This window comes from Ictidomys tridecemlineatus, chromosome 11 (genome assembly GCF_052094955.1).
Source record: "Ictidomys tridecemlineatus isolate mIctTri1 chromosome 11, mIctTri1.hap1, whole genome shotgun sequence".
Classification (NCBI taxonomy): Eukaryota; Metazoa; Chordata; class Mammalia; order Rodentia; family Sciuridae; genus Ictidomys; species Ictidomys tridecemlineatus.
The window spans coordinates 9,029,674-9,049,838 of NC_135487.1; the positions used below are offsets into that span (position 1 = coordinate 9,029,674).

Consider the following 20,165-nt stretch of genomic DNA (forward strand, 5'->3'; position numbering starts at 1 on the left):
CTGCTGGCACGCGAGATGGCACTGAGGATTTGCAGATGCAGACCGTGAGGGGCTTGTAGGGCCAATATCCTCAAAAGGAGGAAACCACCGAGAAATGAGCTAAAGGTCTATTCAATCTCTCACTGAGGCCTCAGACTTTTTAAATGGCCCATGACTCTGAAAATAAGTGCAAAGTGAGATAGGTGGGCACTCAGGAAGAGAGGAAAAGAGACCCTTGGCAGATGGAGACCCGCATCTCCCAGCACGACAGGCCAGGATTCCCCCTTCAGTTAGACGAACAAAACCTCTAGCGCTTGCTTGAGCCAGATCAACGAGAACAAAAGCAGGGTCAATTTCAATGTCACCCGATTCAAAGACCTACACAACGTGCCCCCAACTGATCTGTGGCCGAACTGATGGACCAAGAAGAAACATGGCGAACCCCAAATATCAGATGATTGACGTGGGAATTAATTTTTCAAGAAGCTTGCCTGAGAACCTGCACTTTTCTCTCTATTTCAGGAAAATCACACACACACACACACACACACACACACATACATACACACATCATACATATATATGTATAATTAAATATAAAAATATAAATCATATATATAAAATCAGGTTGACCCTGGGTGTGTTAATCTGTCTTCTCTGAGAGGTGAGGGCATGTTCTGCCTTTGGGATATGTATCACTTTTCTGTCTTTACATAAATCTTTGTGCCTTGCTTTTGATACAACCTGGAATTCTTTTCAGTGACTTTAAGTGTGACCAAATTGAGGTCCCATGGCTCCCTGGAAGGGACATCCTTGGGCCTTTGTCCAGTGGCACAGAGCGGTTGCTAGAGAAACGAAGAGCTAATCAAGAGTTTCAGCAGCTAGCTAGAGTCGGTACGGTTTCCAGGTTCATAATGTCTGGCATTTAACAAGTTACCACACACACCAGGACGTGGGACCAAATGACTGAAAGTCACCACAAAGACGCATCTACAGGTGAGATCAATGTGAGAATCTTTCAGACAGATTTTGAAATATCTATGGTTCATCTCTTCCAGAAACCATAAAGAATTTCACTAAAGAATCAGAATTTATGTTAACAATAACAACAACAACAACAACAACAAAAAACCCACATGGACATGCTATACCTTAAAAAAAATAAGATCCCAGAAGTTAAGATTTAATAGTTAAAAATAGAGCAGACCACAGTAAAAATGAGGATTATTAGACCAGTAGGCAGGTAAGTAGAAAATATCCAACTTGAAGTGCAGAGAGCGGGAAGAAAAGGACAGGCTTTTGAAAGTTTGAAACTTTGGGGAAAAGAAAAGTGACTGAAAATAAATGCCAACTTAAAGTCCTACATCCAGCGAAAACATCCTTAAGAAAATTAAGGTAAAGACACTTCAGATAACAAAAACTAAATTGTACTGAAAGAAATACTTGAAACAAAAGGAAGGGCGTCCAGATGTTGACCGGGAAGGGTTAGAAAGAGTGTGTGTATCGTAAATGGACTGAGATCTGTCGGCCAACACCACCAAGCCTTGGGAGGTGGAAAATACCCATAGAATTCAACTACCAGATAAAAATAACTGTGAAAACCAGGAGGGAGAAATGGCTTTAAAATGTTAGAAGGTTCTGGCAGTGCTAAGAAAGTGGTGATATCCTCATTTTGGTAGATTTTAACATGTCAATATATATTGTAATCTCAAGGATAATTACTAAAGCATTAATATATAATGAGGATCTAATGGAGGGAGGAAAATGAAATAACAATAATTGAGTAATTTAAAAAGGGAAAAGTGTAGATGAAAATTGAATATCGTCAAGAGATAAATATGAAGCAAATAGTGATAAGATAATTTTAACTCAAACATATCAAGAATTACATGGCAAGTAAATTAAAAGAAATGATTCCAGACTGGCTTTTTAAAGAAATGACAACTATGTAATGTTTACAATAAATGTGTTTTAAATATAAAGACATTAGAAAGTTAAAAGTGTAGAAAAAGAAATATCTTGAGAATACTAGCCAAAAGAAAGCTAGTATAGGTATAATAATAACAGATTAGAGTAGGATTCAAGGCAAAAAAAATTACTAGACATAAAAAGAAAAATTTATGATGTTAAAAGGTCTTTTCAACAGCAATACATAACACACTTAAATTCATATGTACCTGCTAACACACCTTCCAAATATATAAAAACGAAAATATGCATTACTAAAAAAAAGAAATAGATAAATATACAATAATGGTTGGAAATTTTAAATTTTTTTTCTAATTGATAGAATAAACAGGCAAAAGTCAGGAAAGATTTAAAATCTTTTGAGAACCTGCACATTTCAATTTGACCTAATTTGCATATATAGAATGTAATTTGCATATATAAACAAACAACTATAAATTTTAAAATAGCAAAATAAATATTTAGGAATAAATTTGACAAACCCAACAATACATTTTTGTTTTCAAGAACACACAGAACTTTTTCCAAAATCCCATACATCTCAATGACTTTCACTGAATTGAAACCATACAAAATAGATTTTCTCCAAAGTGGAATGAAGTAAGAAATTGATAATGAGAAGGTAACTGGAAATTCCCAAATGCTTAGGAGTTAATTAATGTACTTCAAAATAGCCTGGAGTTCAAAGAAAACACCATAATGGAAAATGGAAAAGATTGAACTGAACGATAATGAAAATATGATATCCAAGTTGTTAAAATGCAACTAAAATGATGCTTGAAGGAAATTTATAACAAGAAATACACATATCAGAAGAAGAAGAAGAAAGGATATATATAGCTCAGTTGGTAGAGTGCTTGCCTCGCATGCACAAGGCCCTGGGTTCAATCCCCAGCATCAAAAAAATAAAAAATAATAAAATCAGTAAAATAGAAAACACATATCCAATGTAAATGTCTGTATATCCCCAAATTGAATTTTTGAAAAAAATAATGTGATCAGTAGGCCCCCAATTAAAAGTGAGAAAAACAGAGGGGAAGGAAAAAAATTCTGAACAAAATACGGTAATAGCAAATTATTACTAATATAAAAAGGATAATACATCATGACTACCTTGGATTTATCTCAGGAATTAGTTGGTTTAATAATTTAAAGCCAATTAATGGATTTTCTACATTCTTAGAATAAAGAAAAAACTCACTGTAAGATTATTGCCATAGATGGGGAAACTGCCTTTTTGTAAAATTCAATGTTTGATCATAATAAAACTCCCAGCAAACCTGAAGTAGGAGGGAAGTTCCTAATCTGATAAGGAGGACCTTCACAAACCCATAGCAAAAACCTACTTACTTGTGATATAGCCAAGTGCTACCTTTGAGGGCAGGCATAAAACTAACGTAGATGGTATTACCATTTTTATTCAGTATTGTTCCTTCGCCAATGCAGAAAACGGTCATGATTTGAAGGCATAATTGCATAAGCAGACATCCTAGAGGATCCATAGATATTTTATTATGCTTAAATAAATGGATTGAGCCAGGTTGCTAGGCACAACAAAGTTTGTCAGATTTAATTATATTTTTACATACTAGACACAAACAACTCTGAGTTTTAAAATAGCAAAATAAATATTTAGGAATAAATCTGACAAAAGATGGGTTACTATCAGCACAAAAACTATAAAATTTTACAGAGAGAATTTAAAAATGAAGGAGTCCTCAACTTTGCTAAGCGCTACTGAGAACTGGATGGAAATATGGGCAGAGAATCAACCATTGGATTTGACAGTGCGGAACGTGGCAGTGAACTTAGGATGAACCTTTTCAGTGCAACAGGCCCAATGTCAGGGAGAAAGACTGATTTCCACAAGTCCAACAGAGAGTGAGAGGTGAGCATTTGGACACTTCTGGAATAAACAGTTATCAGAGCAGTTTTTCCATAAAGGTGAGCCTAGTCATCGGTTAGTAGCTGAGATGGGGACATCAGCTCCAGGAGAACTTTTGTTGGGTGATCTTCTTTTACTTTCTTCAAAGCCTGGAGATACGGAATATGTCAGAGAAAGTTGTGGGTTTGATTCATGGCCTTTCCCACAGGGTTCTGGGTCCTGTGACAACCGGAAATGCATGTAGGTGTCTAGTTCCATGTCTGCAGACTTGACAGGGCATTGACGGGAACTGAGGAGACTTTGCCCAGGCCACCTGGGGTGGTTGTCAGCTTTCAGCCCTGGTACCCCCCGGGGGGTTCTATTAAGTAATCAGATTACTCGTTCTGCCAGAGATTCTTCATGGTCCCCCATGGTCCTGTGGATAAAGTACAAATGACCTTAGCATGACTGACATGATGCGTGATGTTCTGTGTTCACATTGATCATTTGCTTTCCCACTTAAGATACCTACCACAATGAATTGGTATCAGTATGGTTGACATAAATCAATAAAATTCCAACAGGTTGCAACCTTTGGAGCACGGGAACTGTGAGTTTTAACTCGCCTTAGTATCCCCGGTGCTTAACCAGGCGTCCGGCATAGAATGATAAATGAATTCTTGTTGAATAAGAGGCTATACAAGGGGTATCACCGGGACAGAAGACCAAAGGCAGTTCCGACCAGGAGAAGCAGGAGCTGTGGTTCCTAAGCGGCGTTCGGCCCTCCAGTTCTTGGGTAAGCTGCCAGAAGGGAGCCAGCTGTGCCGTGCATGTGCTGACTTCACAGGGGCTTGTGAAGCTGTGAGTAAGTAAATGAGGAATCCTTGGTGGTCTGGGGACTTGGCCAGGCTTGCTGAACCTGGCTGGGGATCTCTCATGTGGTTGCGGTCAGACAGCAGCTGGAGCTGGGGTCACCTTGAAGGCTTCTACACTCCCACGTCTGCGTCCCGTGCTGGGAAGACTCAAATAACCAAGGGCACGGCTGGACCCATTGGGCATCTTTCTATCTACGTTGTCATTCCAGGTGGCCAGTCTAACATAGTGGCCTCCGAGCGGTCAGACCTCACACACAGGACAAAGAATCCAAGAAGGCATGGTGGAGAGGACCAGGGAGCTGTGTGGGTTCGTGCCATGCGTTGTTGACAGAGGGGCTACTGCTGGGTGAAATGGGTGAAAGCTGTTGCTTGGGGAGGTGCAAAAAATTGCTTTTTAGTACCTAACCATATAGCTATGCATGTACTGCAAAAACAGGTACTGTACAGGGAATTAAAATCGGAAAGTGGGGAAGCGACCAGGAAAATATCTGAAAAGGCTCTTTAGGGAAGTGATAAGAAGAAAAAGTTTGAGAGGAGTGACCTGGCCTTAGAATGACCTTAGACGCTCCGCAGTGCCACTGTGTGGGTTGAAGCCACACGACCCTGTCCAGGCTCAAGGAGGGGGTCCTAGACCCCTCTCGGTAGGAGCGGCGTTCGAGCCTCTGCTGCGTATTTAAACCCATCGGAGTCAACATCCTGTGGTCCTGCCCCTGCAGAGCTGTCCCACGCAGAGCCAGAGCCTGCAGCGCTGGAGGAGGGGCCCTCCGGGCAGCGTGAACTTGAGAGGGGCCTGGTTCACCTCCGACGGGAGGAATGTCACCCCCAGTCTGGGAGGAAGGAGGGGTCGGAGCCGCTAAGGGTTCGTCTCTCCTGGTCCCACAGTCCAGAAGGGGCCACACGAAGGTGCACAGTGACGGTGCTGGGAAACGCTGGGATGGGACCGTGGGGACCGTAGTCACTGCTGCCGACCTGGGTCCCCTGTTGTAGGTGATGGTGAGACCGACCCAGATGACCGACCCAGCGGGGAAGTGCCTTGGCTGGTCTTCATGCAGGAGGAGGACCGCGTACCTGCACTGGAGCCTCCTCTGTCGCTGTTTCCACGCCCCCAAGGACAGTTGGTGGAGTCATCAGGATCTGGCCGGCAGCAGCTGGGCACAGACCCGGGCCCCAGAGGCGCTCCACCAGGCCAGGCCGGGTGGGCAGGGGAGTGAGCCTCGGGGCACGGCTCAGGGGTGCCTGCACCTGCGTCACCTCTCGGGGACGATGGGCTTGGGTCACCAGGAGGGCTCCTTGGACCGCCTTCTCTTGATCACTGAACACGCTCACAGACCTTCTCTTCCTGCCCTTACGACAGATGTGCCCTTTCATTCTTATTTCAAAGGTTACACATTTTATTTTTGGACTTCGATTTTCCCTTTTCAAAACCTGAAAGAGTGTGGGCCCAAAGCAGGAGGTGGGGGAGGTGGGAGGAGGGGGAGTTCCTGTGCCTCTCACCTCCGGCGTGGCCCACCCTCGCTGCATGTTGGAAACAATGGCAGGAAGGAGAGAGGTGTCTCTGGGCAGCCTTTCTTGGGGTTACTGGTCGGGTGGCAGAAAGGGGCACTCGGGAGGTGGGTGCTGCTCAGCTGCTCTTACCTGGGGTCACTGATAGAAACCACAGCGTTCCTCTCCCTGTCACGGAAGCAGAAATTCAAGCCCGTCCCTGGAAAGCAACTTGAGCACTAATGCATTCATATATTTGACCGACTAATTCTACTCCTTGCCATCTTTTCTAAGAAACGGATGAGAGAGATCAAGATAACTCGGTAAGAGTGCTCATCCCGGTGTCATTCATAACAGTGAAAAATTGGAAGCAGTCTGCCATTTCAATAATGGGGAATTTGTTGGATAATTATGACTAAACACACACACGGCAGAGGCAGCATCTGTCTTACTTATGTCACGGGTGGTAAGCCCAAGAGCTTGGCATGGGTAAGTGTACAATGTAATTTTTTGAATAAGTTTCATGAGATCTCACCGCACAGCCCACCTGCTTAAAGCATACATTTCAGAGGTTTTTATCTATTTATAGATGTGTGCAAAAGTCATGGCAATTCATTTTAGAATATTCTCATCCCCCTAAGAAACCTCCTGTACTCACCAACAGTTGCTGCCCATGCCCTGTCAACTGCCCAGCCATAGGCCAACTCCCTCCTAGTTTCTATCTCCACGGATTTGCTTCTTGTGGGTGTTTCATACACTTTGAATCCTGCCACACTTGACCCTTTCTGCCTGGCTTCTTTCACTCAGCACAGTGCTTTCAAGATTTGCCTGAGCTGTTGCTCAGTTCTGTTGAATGGACATACCACAACTGGTTTAACCATGCATCCGCGCTGATGGGTATTTAGGTTGTTTTCACTTTGGGGCTATTAAGAATATTGCTGCCGAAGATCTTTGTTGGCAAGCTTTTATGTGTTCCTAAGTTTTGATTTCTCTTGGAACGCATACTTGGGAGTGAAGTTCCAATGTCAAATTGCAACTCTGTTTGAACCTGCAGCAACTGCCAAGCTGTTTCATCAAGTGACTTCACAGTCTTGTAATCTTGTCAGCTGTGCAGGAGGGCTTGGCCTACAATAAGTATTGGGATAGAAATTGGCTAAATAAATGAATAATGTCAAAAATTGTACAGTTTATGGAACAGTTGCAAAGCTTTAACTGCATATTATTTATTTTTCTTTTAAAAATTTGCATTAGGGACCAATCTTATAGGAAATAGAATAGGTCATTTCTGGGTTGATGAGATTAGGAGTAATTAAACATTATAATTTTCACATTCCCTAACTTGCTGAACTGAACTAGCTTTTAAAATTAGAAAAAAAATATTTTACAAGATGATAACGGTTGGTAACAGGTCAGATCAGACAGCAGGTAAAACTGCCTCAGGAATGAGGTTTTCGTGGTCAGCGGTGTCCGAGGTAGCCATAGTGACCTGTGTCCCTGACCTTGGCTGAAAGGTAAAGATGGGTTGTGGCTGGACGTCAGTGAGGACTCTGGGTTGCAAACGTTAGACACCCAGTTAACTTAAGCAGAAAGGAGGATCTCAGAGGGATATCGGTTGGTTTGCAGGAGGCTGGAGATCCAGGCTGTGGAAAGCAAGCAGAAGGTAAGGGACCCGCCCCAGGGACCCTCACACCCAGGACTTGAGCCTGTCCCCATCTGGACTGATGCTGCTGTGCCCTGGAACCTAGGACTCCGTCACAGTCCTGCAGTTAGTGTCCCTCCTTCTCCTTCCTTAACCTTGAGACCCTCAGTTGACCAAGCTGAGGTCACATGCCTTATGTCACGAGAGCAGTGGCTGCCCTGGGACCATGGAAGAGGTCACCTTCCGCCGGCTGTGCATGCCCCTGCCTCCTCTCTGTGTCATTTCTCTCCAGAGAAGGGTGCTGGGTGCTCCGCAGGGAGGAGGAGTCTACCAGAAGGGACTTTTGTGTCACTGTGGTCCACATGTGTGTCGTCACGGTCACAGGCATTCAGAGAAGAAAGGAAATTGCTCTTTCTTGTATGCGAGAGCAAGACCAGACCACCAAGTCACATTTTGGCCGTGAATATCAGAAATTTAAAAAAAAAATGCCTTATTAGCATAGATGTATCAGAGTAGGTGCTGCTCTGTAACACACAGCTGCAGCCGTGGTGGTTCCACACAGGAAGGTTCCCCCCCTGCTTCTCCCAGTCCACCTGGGTGTCCAGCAGGCAGCTTTGCAAGTGGTGCTCAGGCTCCCGGTATCTTTGGGCTCCCTAGGGTGAGGCGAGCTTTCTGAGACCCCCTGGGGTCTCCTGGGTCTTGAAGGTAATGATGGAAGAGGAAGGACACACAGCGTCCGGGAGGTGTCAGGGCTCAGGTCTGGATGAAGTGGACATGGCTTCTTCCCACTTTGCACCTACGAGGACCCAGCCACGGGGCCGGGTTGAGTCAGCCGGGAGTGTGAGCAGGGCAGACCAGCGGTGTGAGCCGCAAGACGCGGAAATGGCTGGTGAGCACATCGCCCGCCAAAGGCCTTGATTAATAAAGGGAAGCAAATGCAGCTCTGTCAACGTCTCCCTTGGCGCTCCCTCCGGGTGGGGTCAGCGGTCTCTAGAGGCTGTGCTGGACTCCTCACTCTCAAACAGAAACAGACCAGCAAATGAAGGACGTGCACGACAGCATTTTGCAGACAGTCTGTGGAGCTCAGGCTACTCCTGCCGTCTCTGGAGGTCCCTTGGTGTGTGTGGAAGTAGAAATAAAATTGACATTATTGATCACCTGCTGTATACACTGTGTATCTCTGGATATCATGGAGTCAGACAGCTGAACTAGACCAAGCAACTGCCCCAGAGGGCCTCGTTCTCCCCCCTCAGGTGGGACGCAGAGGAACGAGTGTCCCCTGAGACCAAGGTATGGTCAGTGCGATGCTCCAGGTACAGAATGGTGACCAGGGAGAGGCTTGAGTGAGGCTGGGCTGGGAGGCTGAGACGAGGGGCCTGTTTGTGTTCCTTGATTCTTCATCCGGGCGCTTGCTCAGTTCCTGCTGAGTCTGGGCACTGTTCCAAGCGGGCAGGAGGGATAGCGCGTGGGAGACCCCGGGTACAGGGAGTTCACCTTCTGACTGGGGAGGCAGAGATGGGGGTGGGGGAGGCCGGTGAAGAAGCAGAGTGGTAAGCCAGCCCGAGTCCAGGGCCTCCCCGTGGCCTAATCAAACCTTCTGACTTGGATCTCGGATGTCCTCCCGTCTTCCAGGCTTGTCCCCAGGGTGGTACCATGGGAGGGAGCAGGACCTCTAAGAGGTGCCTAGTGGCAGGTCCTTAGGTCATTAGAGCTGTGCCCTTGGAGGGGACTGTGGGACTCAGGTCCTCTCCTGATTGTCTTCTGCTTCCTGGGCTCTGAGGTGGGTGCTTTGTCCCACCAGGCACTCCCACCATGATGTGCTGACCCTCCCCACCAAGACCTAAAAGCAGTAGGTCCACCTGATTCTGGGTTGTTACTCCCCAAACTGTAAGGTAACACAAACCTTTTTTTCTTTAGAAGTTGATGATCTCTGGTATTTTGTTACAGTGATAGAATTGACTGACACATTAAATAATGAGATCCACTTCTGATTCTAAGGAGAACACTTAAAAGGAAACATGATTTGCTCAGAGGCCAGCCTGGTTGACCCCACCCTGATAGCCATCTTGTCCTCCCTCCTTGAGGGGACCTGGCAGAGCTAGGCCAACCACCATGGGCACACAGGGCATGTCCAGCAGGACCAAAGAGCTGGAATCATCGAGGCATTTCCCTTTTAGGTAAAAGCTGCAGAGAGGATCCTGTTCTGGAAGTAGCAGAGCCACTAAGGAGACAGGAAGCCAAAAGGAACTTTTCTGAACTAGAGGTGATAACAGTTAAACTTTGCTTTAGAAAAAGACCTGGACGTTCCTTGTGAACCTAAGCATCCACCTGCTCCTTGACCCAGCAACCCCAGCTTAGGTGTCTGCCCGAGAGAGAGAAATAAACGTGCACAAAAATGACTCGCAGGAGAATACTCACAGCTGCTGTATGCATCGAAGCCAGAGGTTGGAAACAGCCCAGGTGTTCACCAACGAGAGCCCGCAGAAGCAGGTTGCGTGTTTATGCAAAAGCAGCCTGCTCGGTTCTGAAAAGGAACACGCCCTCCGTGCAGGCAAAGACATCTCTGAATATTATAAACGTTATACTCAGTGAAAAAAGCCAGACTCAGAAGAAGATATTCTGTATGACTTACTGTTTATGAAGTTTCAAACAGAAAAAGCTAATTTGTGGTTAAAAAAATGAGGTGGGTGATTGCCTGTGGGGTTGACTGCATCAGACAATCAGACCCGGATTCTAAGGAGAAGGTTAGGGGGAGACATTGCCTGCTCAGTGGTCAGTGCGGCTGACTGCTTCCTTCCTCCCGAACTTCCTCTTTGAACTCAGCCGCCATGGTGTGAGGAAGCCCAGGCTGCTGCTGGAGGCCCATGGAGGGACACCAAGGGCCCTGGCAACGGCTGGATCCTTTTAGGGTAGAAGAGTCTTCAAAAGAATGAATATGACTAAATGACTGCTCCCAATTCTTATTCATTTATTTAAGGACCTTTTTATTGACCGATGGTTGATTTTTTGTTATAGTTTAAGATAAATACCGTTTCTGATGTCATTACTACAGATTCAATTAGGCGTTCGTGCTTATTTTCGTTACAATCTGATCCTTTTATTTTTTTCTCCTTTCACACAAGTCATGCTGTTGCTTCAAAACAGAGGTGCCCAAGTGGACGGCGCAGGGGACAGTGGCCATGATAATGATCTTGGTGACTTGACTAGTGTGGAAACAAGAGCCTGGTCAGGTGGCAAACACACGGTGAAATGGCAGTCGGGACAGAATTGGCATCTGCTTTACTTTCTGTAAAAGAATCTTTTAACTACTTTTGATGACATGAACTGTTTTAGGAGGTCATATGTTAAAATCAAGGTTTTTCAATTCTTTGTGGTTCCCTTGAGATGTTCTTATCTAAGCCTCTCATTTTACAGATGAGAAAGTTTGAAAAGTTACTGTGGTTTCCATGAGTGTCCCCCGAAGGCCCATGTGTGACGGGTGTGTCCCACAGGGAGGCGGTGGAAACTTGAAGAGGTGAGGCCTCGCGGGAGGCCCTCAGGTCATTGTGGGTGGGCTCTTGCGGGGTATTTTGGGACCCCAGGCTCTTTCTCTGTTTCATTTCCCAACCGTGAGGTGAGTGGCTTTGTCCTGCCACAGATTTCTGCCTTGTGGTGCTGCCCCATCACAGGCCTAAAAGTTGATCAGGGACTGAAAGGTCCACAACTGTGATCCCAAACCTCTTTCCTCTTTAAAACTGGATCATCGCAGGCATTTGTGATAGTGACCAGAAGCTTCGTGACACAGAAACCCAGCAGCAAAGGGTTTGACTTGTGGGGTGTGGCATTTGTCGGTGGAAAAAGGGCACAAGTAAAGTCTATATTGGAATAAAGAGGTGTCCGTGGACCTGAGACAGAATTCAGTGGAGAGATGGGGGAGGGGAAGGGGAAGGCCTGAAGTGTCCTATTGATCAGTGTCCATGGGGCAAACTTGTCTTCTATTTGTTATAATTAGTTACACATGACAATAGACTGCATTTTGACACGTCATACATAAATGGAGTGTACTTCTCACCTTCTGGTTGTACATGGTGTAGAATCATAACAGTTGTGTAGTCATACATGCACACAGGGTCATGATGGCCTGTTCATTCTGTTATCCTTCCTACCCATGTTATGCCCCCTCCCCTCCCTTCACTCCCCTTTAATTCAAAATACCCCTATTTTCAAAATACCCCTATTTTCCCTAGCCATCCCTACTATTATAAGTTAGCATTTGCATATTAGAGAAAACACTTGGTCTTTGGTTCTTTGGAGCTGGCTATTTCACTTAGCACGATATTCTCTTAACTCTATCCATTTACTGGCAAATGCCATAATTTCATTCTTCTTTAAGGCTAAGTGATATTCCATTTTATATATATACCACAATTCCTTCATCCATTCACCTGCTGAAGAGCACCAAGTTTGGTTCCATAGCTTGGCTATTGTGAGTTGAGCTGCTATAAACATTGATGTGGCTGCATCATTGTAGTAGGCTGATTTTAAGTCCTTTGGGTATAAACTGAGGAGTGGGATGATGCGGTCAAATGGTGATTTCAGGTTTTTGGAGAATCTCCATACTGCTTTCCATAGTGGTTGCACTAATTTACAGTCCCACCAGCAATGTAGAAGGGTACCTTCATCCCCCACATTCTGCCAATATTTATTGTTGCCTGTATTCTTAGTAATTGCCATTCTGACTGGACTGAGATGAAATCTTAGGGTAGTTTTGATTTGCATTTCTCTTTACTAGAGATGTTGAATATTTTTTCATATATTTGTTGATCGATTGCATTTTTTCTTCTGTGAACTGTCTGTTCAGTTCCTTAGCCCATTTATTCATTGGGTTACTTTTTTTTTGTGTGTGTGTGTGTGTGTTAAGGTTTTTGAGTTGTTTATATATCCTGGAGATCAATGCTCTATCTGAGGTGCATGTGGTTAATATTTTCTTCCATTCTGTAGGGTCTCTCTTCATATTATTGATTACTTCTTTTGTTGGGAAGAAGCTTTTTAGTTTGAATCCATCCCATTTATTGATTCTTGATTTTATTTTTGTGCTTTAAGACTCTTGTTATGGTAAAGATTTGTGAATCATTTTTCTTCTATTAGATGGAAGGTCTCTGTTCTAGTGCCTGGATCTTTGACTCACTTTGAGTTGAGTTTTATGTGCAGGATGAGAGGGAGAGGGGGGGGTTCATTTTGCTAATATGGATTTCCAGTTTTCCCAGCACCATTTGTTGAAGAGGCTATCTTTTCTCCGATGTATGTTTCTGGTGCCTTTGTCTAGTATGAGATAATCGTATTTTTGTGGGTTTGTCTCTGTGTCCTCTATTCTGTACCATGGGTCTTCATGTCTGGTGCCAGTACCATGCTGATTCTGTTACTAGGGCTCTGTGGTATAGTTTAGGGTCTGGTATTGTGGTGTCTCCCGTCTCATTTTTCTTGCTAAGGATTGCTTTGGCCATTCTGGGTCTCTCATTCTCTCATTTTTCGGATGGATTTGTATTTGTAAAGTTGCTGAATTGATGGATCTTGCTTTTTTTTTTTCTCACCAAAGTGTTTCTGCCAATGGCTTCCCCAGGAATCTTCCCGGTTCCCACTTACACAGCCTGAAGCTGGGAGTCTCAAAAATGTTCTGTCTTTATTTCCCTCTTGGGTGACCACTTCTTAGTCTCTGAAAAAATTCCCTCACCTTAAGTGTTGGGTCACAGGAGGGGAGGGACGTTTTCCCAAAGTGGTGGCTCGGGACAGTGGCGTGTGCTGCGTAGGCCACTCCCGAAAATTGGGGGCTGTTGGCGACTCCGCTTGCCTCAGGGTGACGTCACAGGGAACTCAAAGGCTCGCAGCTTCCTTTCTAGTAGAGGCAAAGCGTCAACCAGGTGACAGGCAGACCCCCAGGGAGGACTCTGATGGCCCGAGGAAGGCGGCCGGCAGGGCCCAGGGCACGCAGGGCACATCGTCACGGATGCCCTCTCCCGACGGGGGTGGGCAGTGGGCTGTCCCAGGGCTGCTTTTGGATGCTCTGGAGGAAGAACATCAGCTTCTCTCTCTACTTCTACCTGAACTCAGAACGGGCTGAGCCGGGTCCTCGGTGGGTTTCAAGGGTGAAGTGAGAACCGTTCTTATGTTTCCTTCTGAGTTTGGGCCTGGAATTTCCCATTTGGTTTATCATGAGCACCCACAGCTAAAGCCAGAGAGTGTGTGTGTGCACATGGGCCACAAGGTACTCCCAGTCCTCTCCGGCTGCAATCCTTTGCTCCAGGGAGGTCAGGTTTGATCACGTGACTCCCTCTGGTCAGGGAAGTGTGGGTAGGAGGAACTTTCATCCTGTCCAAGCCGAAGCGTGGCCTGTTCTCTTTGGCCTGTTCCACAGTCGGGGAATGTTCTAGGCCAAGGCTGCCGCACTGGCCTGGGTCTCAGAGTGAGGGCCACGTGGGGACAGGGAGCAGCTCTAGGGGATGTGGGTGGCTCGTGTGGCATAGATGAGGAGGGACTGTTAATGGGTGTCAGTCCAGGGGGATTTATATACACTGCTAAAGGAGTTGACCAGGGCTGGGGATATAGCGCAGTTGGTAGAGCGCCTGCCTCACACGCACAAGGCCCTGGGTTTGATCCCCGGCACGCACACAAATAATAACAATAATCAACGAGTTGACCCAATTTTGTAAAGAAGAAAAAGATCTTAACTTTTAAAGAGGGTGCTACTTGGCGTTGAGTCATTCCATGTTTGTTTTAGAGACGAGTGAAGCTTTTTTTCCATAATAACAGTTTCCACTCTGTGCAGCCATCTCTTATTATCTTTCCGTGTCTCAGGAAATCGAATGGTCGTTGGCTTGGTCATTCTTTGAATACATAGGCACCCAGAGCCAACTGTCGCTCAAGCCCTGTGTGCTTCTGGGGACGCAGTGGCCCACGGCGCAGATGACAGCTCAGTCTTCCTGAAGCTCTTCCTTTTGCTGGGCTGGGCCAATTAAAAACAAAGTAAATGACCGAACGGCAAGCAGGGTCATTCCAGAAGATGCCCGGGTTAGAAGAAGAGAAAGAAGGGAGCGTCGGGGCCGGAGAGGGCTCGCCTCTCGAGAGCATTCTGACTTACGGTGCTTGGTGGAGAAACTGGGCCGATGTGGACAACTGGCTGTTTTCCAGTGCAGTCATGGTTTTATGTCAATCTCTCTAATAAGCACACTGGGTGAGTTTAAAATCGAGAACAATTGTATTTCACTAACGATGCTCTTTTTATGTGTGATACAAACATTTATCTTCCAATTCACCTGAGTTTTCACCCATCAAAGGAGCTCATGGTTGAAGAAATGGCTTCCTGGATGAGTTCTTGATGGATTCGGTTTGTGAAGCAGCCAGAGAACCCCATGACAGGACAGTTAGTGCCATCTGGGTTCCGGGCTGTGGGTCTCTGGGAAGCTCCATGCAGGGCAACTGCATTTCCTGGTGGCAGGGCTCCTCTGTGGACAGAGCCTGCCGTCTGCTTCCAAGGAGCTCAAGATGAACGTTAGCTCAGGCAACAATGGCCTGAGTCATAAAAGTCATAAAAGCTGGCCTTTCTGTTTTCAAATTCAGCAGAATCAATGGAACCAGAAAACTGGAGACGACGAGTCACTCCTATTTGTCCAAAGTTGACTCTTTTGTACCACTTCTGTCCTCCATTCAGAATCACGGAATGTCAAAGATAAAAGAAGCAGAGTTCATTTTTGTGGCTGTGGGAAAATAGATCCAGAGAGATCAAAGTGGATTCACTTCACGGATTCAGTCTTCCATTCATCCGTTCAGCGCGTAGGTACTGAGCCCTACCTGCCCGGAGCTGGGCCTCCCGCTGGAGCCTGGCACCACAGTGAGGAGCAAAACAGCATTCGCTCCTAAAAATCATCCAGTCACAGTGAGTCTAGTGGCAGTTAAAGCTAGAAAGGAAAGGCAGGAGGTTCTATAAGAACGTAGTCCTCAGTAGCCTGATGTGTTCTGGGGTCACCTGTAGGGGGGTGAGCACGTTCTGATGGACGGAAGGGTGGGGTGCTCGGGAAACTGGAAGTGATTGAGGTTGCAGGATGGAGACCCTTGGGAGCATAAAAATTCTAGAACAGGCTCTGGAGACACCTGTGGGTACAGCACAAAGCTCAAAGGAGTGACAAGATCAAATTTCCTGTTGGAAAAGTACACGTTAATGAAAAATAGAACATGATTCCCATAAAGACCTACAAGAAGCCTGCAGCCAACATCATGCCTCCTAGTGAAATATTGAAAAATTTCCTGCAAGACCTGGACTACAACAAGGATTTCCCTTATCACGGTTTCCTGGAAGTTCTAGACAATGCAATAAGGCAAGAGAGAAAAATAAAAATCATGATGACTGGGGGAAAAAAAGACCTGTTACCATTGCAGGTGGAAATGAGCAGGTATGTAGAAAATCTGAAAGAATCTATACACAGATTATGAGAACTCGTACACAAACTTGGCAAGATTACTGGACACAGGACAGTATGCAAAAAAAAAAAAACTATTTTATATACTAGCAGTGATAAACAGTAAAATTTTAATAAAAAATACATTTATAATAACACCCAAACCTGCATAGTTGGGAAGGGATCCAACCAAAGTTCTGAATTGTGAAACACGGTTGTAAGAAATTGACACTGAGAACTTCTGTTCTTCAACATGTTCCAGCCAACCAACAAACAACCCATTTAAAATGCTCAGCCTCATTAGGAATCAGGGGACTTGTGATGATATACAATGTACCTGCAGCAGAGTGGGAAATTGGAAACAGCAGGTGATATCTAGAACTGAGAAGAATACAGGGCAAGCGACAGAATCCCACACTCCTGGTGGGCTTGTTGTAGATGGGTGCAGCTGGTTTGGAAAGCTGTTTGGCAGTGTCTGCCTATGTCAAACACCTCCCGACAGTGACCTGTGCAGGTAATATCCATCTGAAATGCATACGTGTGTTCACCAAAATGCATGTGCACAGAGATGAGTACATTTACATTGAACAAAAGAGTAGAGTGGTGGGCGTAGTTTGGGGTCACAATGCTTACCTGGCAGGAGTGAAGCCCTGGGTTCAACCCCCCCCACCATACCCCCCAAAATATATATATATATACTATAGCTAGACACCGTGGCACAAACTTGTAATACCAGCAGTTGTTTTGGAGGCTGAAATAGGAGGATCACAAGTTTGAGGCCAGCTTTATCAACTAGCAAAACCCTAAGCAACTTAGAACCTGTCTCAAAATAAAAAAATAAAAGGGTTGGGGATGTAGCTCAGTGATTAAGTGCCTCTGGGTTAAATCCTACTACCAAAAAAAAAAAAAAAAGTCTACTATGTTTACAGTACTATTCATATTAGGCAACAGACAGCTCTTGCAAGAGTCTAGGCACAGAGCTGAGCTGATGGTAGCAGGCAGAGAGCAAAGTGGCAGGGTGGAGAGGCCTGAGGAGGAAGAGGCCAGAGGACTTTGGATGGTTGATGGGGGCAGGATGCATGAGGGGGAGGGGTGAAGGTCAAATCCCAGGTTTCTCACTGAATGACCAGGTGTGGGCGGCTCCTCCCCAGAGGAGGGGAGCCCTGGAGGAGGACCTGGTTTCCGGCAGGATGGGTAGAGGAACCCCTGGAACTGAGGTTCTCAGAAATAAGCCGGTGGACTCACTGTAGCGCAGTAGTGGGGTCAGAAATCCAGAGGACAGGCCCAGGGTATGAGGCCAGCCCGTCACAAGCTGATGGTGAAGAGATGGAACTTGAACGGACTCCTTTAGAGGCAGCAACTCGGGAGTCACCGTCTTTTCTGACATACGTTTGTCACCTAAGATATTGGGTACATTGTTTAAAATGCTTTCCTGTGACCTTTGCCAATTACGATCCAGCTTTCACGTGTTGACCTCAATCCCTGGGTGCCAGACGACGCAAGTCGACGGCACGTCTCCTGAGCTATCATTCCCTTTTAACTTTAAAGCATACCTACAATTATTTCATGAGCCTGTAACTTTACAGCCTACCTAAGACTGTTGGTAAGCTTTCTTACTTCTAAAACCCCAATAAAGCACACTTAAAATAGCGAAAGCCTATTACTTAGAAACCTACGACTCGGAAGTGCCTCTAGAATATATTTATGTAAATTTTACAGTATTTCATTTTTAATTCCCAAGGTAATTTCCTTTTTTTTTCACATGACCTGAATTTAACTGCTTTCTTAAAAGAGTTTCTTTGATCCTCGGTCAAAGCACACCAAGGCTTACGGCTCTGTCTTCTTTAACTAAAGGGCAGGCTCTGCACCTCAACCCGTTTGCCATTAATAGTAACCATGTGTGGGTTTTTTTTTTTTTTTTTAGTTTTATTAATTTTATTTTTTTGAACACGCGACCGTGGAATGCGTTACGATTCTTATTACGCAGACGGTGCGGAGCCACCATCCAGTCCTGAAGCAAGAGGCTCGGACTGATGAGGACATTTCCTGGTGACTTGGGTGTTGTCCTAGGTGTGTCTTTAGATGTAGGCATGTCACCCTGGGGGTTGAGCTACGCTCCCCTGTCCCTTTGTGACCCCTTTCCCTGTTGGGGATAGAATGCTCCGCGGAAGCTGCCCTTCTCTTGCTCTGCCCTTGGGTGTGGCCTTCCTAGATGCCAGTCAACCTGCCCACAGCGACGTCACGGAGCTAGACTCAATCCTGCCAAACCCGACCTCTTGCCTCATCGGAGTGGCTTCTCCCCAATAAAAGGGGTCAGCCCGTGCTGTCCCGCTGTCTCTTTCTGCAGACCCTTAAGGTCAGAGGAGCCGTCACGGCACGGGAAGGAAAAGGTCTCTCTGTCTCTCGTGTGATGATTTCGAGCAGCCCAGTTCCCCTGGAGTGACCCTGAGTGTTTTCGTCATGAGCAACGTGACACTGGACACTCGTGGGCTTCGTGCTTGGCCCGTGGCTTCTCCTTCTGTCCCCTGTGCCTAGAAAGGCCATCAGCCTTGACCATCACCCAGGAGCGAGGTGAGGTTCAGGGAAGTCGAGCTCATTGCCCTGCGGGGGACTCACTGTCCGGTGGTGGTGTAGGTCCCGGGTGAGCAGACGAGGGCCGGGCCTTCCCGTTGCAGGAGAGCATCAGGAGAAGACGCCATGTTGTCTGTGAGTCTAGGAAGGAACTCAGAGGTTTGAACTCCATGATTATCCCAGAAACAAACTCTCAGGGGTCCCACCTAGTTAAGCCACCTGTCAGCCAGGGGACCTCAGGAAGATGCCCAACGGAGCCATGCCTGTGTCCGCGGCTCACAGTGACACCCCCGTGACCTCCGTGTTGGGGGGGTGGGATGTGGGGTGCTGCTCCTCTGGGTCTCTGCTCAGGGACTCACAGGCTGCCGTCCAGGGTCCGTCAGGGCCTGGGCCTCCTCTGTGGACCCCCAGCATCTGGTCCCAGCCCACAGGGTCACTCTGAGGAGTGTGGGGGAGGAGGGCCTCAGCTCCTGCTGGCCGAGGCGGAAGGCCACTCTCTTGTGATCTTCGTCGCTCTGTGGGATGACGTCCTCATCCGAGCTGGTGACCAAGAGTCCATCAGGGTCTCCTCGCAGGATGGAGTGAGAATCTGAGAAGTAGACCGCGGTGACGTCCGTCACTTGGTCCCTTATCTGTCGATCGGAAGCCAGTCAGAGACCCTTCCCCAGGGGAGAATGGGTCCCCAGGCACGGACACCGGAAGTCAGGGACGGTTGGGGACCGTCTTCACGTCTGTCCTCCACCGTGCTCAGCATTGTCCCCTAGAACACGGAAACCACAGCGGCACCAGTCACGGGAACCGTTCGGAACAGGCGCGAGCACGCGCAGGGAGCTTGGAGCGATGGCTGGCTGCGATTCCTGAAGGTGGTTGGTTGCTGCTTTCCGTTATTCTAACTCTGCAAACGTGCGGCCCTGTGACAGCTTTCCTTACGCTGTTGATTTAAGGGACACCAGACGTAGCCCAGGGCGATGACGACTGCGGGGAGGTCAGTGAGCGCCCAGCACCCCAGAGGTGCTCCCCGCTTCTTAGCGGTAAGAGCACCTAAATCCCCAGCAAGCAGCCCTGCACCCTGGGTCTCAGACGTCCGCACCCCGAGAGCGACGGTCTGCACCTTGCACTGGTGCTGTGTGCCGTCCAGCTGTGCCGGGCAACGGGACAGGTTTCCCAGAGACCCAAGAAGATACCCCGAGATGGCGAGCAAGTCACACGGCTCCTACAAAATGCGCAGGGGGGAGGTTCCGTGGCCAGGGCTAGAGGGCACCTCCGTCCCTCATGGTGCCTGGTCTAGTGGCAGCCGGGTGACTCTCCACGGTGCCCCCCATTCTGCACCAGTCACTGTAAGGGAGGGATTTTATCAG

The 20,165-nt window shown here is 46.9% G+C and overlaps 1 protein-coding gene and 1 non-coding gene across 3 annotated transcripts in view; both read left to right on the forward strand.

The window, feature by feature from the left end:
• Kazn (kazrin, periplakin interacting protein) overlaps positions 1–20,165 on the forward strand; it is an 892,501-nt gene that overhangs the window by 65,637 nt on the left and 806,699 nt on the right. The gene's annotated exons all lie outside the window — the stretch shown is intronic.
• Trnaa-cgc (transfer RNA alanine (anticodon CGC)) lies at positions 2,781–2,850 on the forward strand. Its single transcript has one exon. It is a non-coding gene; the product is annotated as a tRNA-Ala (tRNA).